General features: G+C 37.7%; 1 non-coding gene across 1 annotated transcript; it reads left to right on the top strand.

Moving 5' to 3' along the window:
• Nucleotides 1-2411: 2411 nt before the first annotated feature.
• Nucleotides 2412-2573, top strand: LOC115935206 (U1 spliceosomal RNA). The gene has a single exon (XR_004070897.1). It is a non-coding gene; the product is annotated as a U1 spliceosomal RNA (small nuclear RNA).
• Nucleotides 2574-2918: the final 345 nt, after the last annotated feature.

Here is a 2918-nt window from a genome sequence, read left to right as displayed (position 1 = left end):
TCTGTTCCATTGATCTATATCTCTGTTTTGGTACCAGTACCATGCTGTTTTGGTTACTGTAGCCTTGACTGACACCTCACACGGCCGGGTACTCCAACAGACCTGCAGCTGAGGGTCCTGTCTGTTAGAAGGAAAACTAACAAACAGAAAGGACATCCACACCAAAAACCCATCTGTACATCACCATCATCAAAGACCAAAAGTAGATAAAACCACAGAGATGGGGAAAAAACAGAGCAGAAAAACTGGAAACTCTAAAAAGCAGAGCGCCTCTCCTCCTCCAAAGGAACGCAGTTCCTCACCAGCAACGGAACAAAGCTGGACGGAGAATGACTTTGACGAGCTGAGAGAAGAAGGCTTCAGACGATCAAATTATGCCGAGCTACAGGAGGACATTCAAACCAAAGGCAAAGAAGTTGAAAACTTTGAAAAAAAATTTAGAAGAATGTACAACTAGAATAACCAATACAGAGAAGTGCTTAAAGGAGCTGATGGAGCTGAAAACCAAGGCTCGAGAACTACGTGAAGAATGCAGAAGCCTCAGGAGCCGATGCGATCAACTGGAAGAAAGGGTATCAGTGATGGAAGATGAATGAAATGAAGTGAGAAGGGAGGTTTAGAGAAAAAAGAATAAAAAGAAACGAGCAAAGCCTCCAAGAAATATGGGACTATGTGAAAAGACCAAATCCACCTCTGATTGGTGTACCTGAAAGTGACGGGGAGAATGGAACCAAGTTGGAAAACACTCTGCAGGATATTATCCAGGAGAACTTCCCCAATCTAGCAAGGCAGGCCAACATTCAGATTCAGGAAATACAGAGAACGCCACAAAGATACTCCTCGAGAAGAGCAACACCAAGACACATAATTGTCAGATTCACCAAAGTTGAAATGAAGGAAAAAATGTTAAGGGCAGCCAGAGAGAAAGGTCGGGTTACCCTCAAAGGGAAGCCCATCAGACTTACAGCAGATTTATTTACAATTTAGGGCTTTGAAGGGTTTTCTAAGAAAGCCCTAAATCCAGAATTTGTAAAGGAGACAGTTGTCATATCTACCTATATAACAATTTAAAACTTTCAAATGATAAAATTATGATAAATAAAGGAAAAGTGACAGACTGGGAGAAAATATGTTACACATGTAACTGTCAAAAGATTATTTACCACAATTCATAGGGACCATAAATTATGAAATAAAAAATTATACAATGAACTAAATAACTAAAAATAGCTGAAAAACATTTTAAAAGATGCTTAACTTCATTAGCAAGCAGGAAAATGTAAACGAAAAGAAAATGATACATTTTTTTCCCATCATGGTAGGAAAAAATTACAAAGCTTAATAATCTCCACAGTGGGTAATGATGATGTAAAACAAGTGCTGAATAACTCTGTAGGTGTGTGTACAAGTTGTGTATTAGTCCATTTACACACTGCTATAAAGAATTTCCCTGAGACTGGGTAATTTATAAAGGAAAGAGGTTTAATTGACTTACAGTTCTGCATGGCTGGGGAGGCCTCAGAAAACTTACAATCATGGCAGAAGGGGAAGCAGGCATGTCTTACATGGTGGCGAGTGAGAGAGAGTGAGCAAGAGCAGGGAAAACTGCCTTATAAAACCATCAGATCTCATGAGAACTCAATATCACGAGAACAGCATGGGGGAATCTGCTCCCATAATTCAATTACCTCCCTCCCTTGATATGTTGGGATTACAGGTGAAGCAGGCATGTCTTACATGGCAGCAGGTGAGAGAGAGAAAGAAAGAGAAAGAGGGTAAACTGCCACTTATAAAACCATCAGACCTCATGAGAACTCACTATCATGAGAACAGCATGGGGGAAACAGCCCCCATGATCCAATCACCTCCCACCAGGTCCTTCCCCTGGCAGGTGGGGATTATAATTTGTATTACACTTCGAGATGAGATTTGGGTGGGGACATAGCCAAACCATATTAAGTTGATTCAGCCTTTTGCAGAGAAAAATTTCAGAATCTAACAAAAATTTAATGTGCAGTCTTTCTAGTGCCAGTGATTCTACCTCTAGATGTCTTTTCTAGAGAAATAAGCCCCACTTGCCTAAAGATGCAAATACAAAGATTTGATAGTTAACAAAACTACACTCAACCTACACATCCATTGGTAGTTGAACTGCAGTATATTTGTACTGTAGAATAATTACATAGATTTATATATATACCAGTCATGTATATGCCATCATGGAAAGATCTCCAGCACATATTGAAAAGTGGAAAAAGTAAATTGTGATATTAAGTATAGAATTATGACATTTGGTAAAAAATGTGTTTAAAAACAAAATTATATGTATGTATGTGCATACATTTACACACACATATATAAATATATGCATGTGTATATATCTTACATATTGCATGGGAGGTGATCTGGGGATACTTACTAGGCAGGTGAGATATTGTGATTACGAAGGTGGTTTACCCAGAGTGGGCTTATCCATTGCACTCTGGATATTCTGACCCCTGTGACTTCCCCTAATGTGGAAAACCCAAGGCATAATTTGTGGTAGTGAGGAATTTCGTTTGCACTCTCCCTCAAAAAGAAATTAAAAAGTAAAAAAAAAAAAAAAAGAAAAGAAAAGAAGATAAAACAAAAGCAAATAAAAGAAAAAAGAAAAGTTACCTGAAATGAATTGCAGCCTACTTACTGTTAACCCTCATTAGCTGTGAAGAGGGGAGTGAGATTCACCTAAAGTGAAATTGGACTATTTATTCTTACAATATAATGTTTCTGTGCTTGAATTTTTTCAATAAAATGTTTTTTATATAACTAAAATTAAACCAATACAGATGTAAAGAAGGAATAGCTAGAAGCGTGAGCAAATGAATATGACATTTTAATATTCGGAAAGAAATCTTGGTATTAAATCAACTATAGTGTAA

Source organism: Gorilla gorilla, chromosome 5, assembly GCF_029281585.2.
Source record: "Gorilla gorilla gorilla isolate KB3781 chromosome 5, NHGRI_mGorGor1-v2.1_pri, whole genome shotgun sequence".
Classification (NCBI taxonomy): Eukaryota; Metazoa; Chordata; class Mammalia; order Primates; family Hominidae; genus Gorilla; species Gorilla gorilla.
This window is presented reverse-complemented; position numbering and strand designations above follow the sequence as displayed.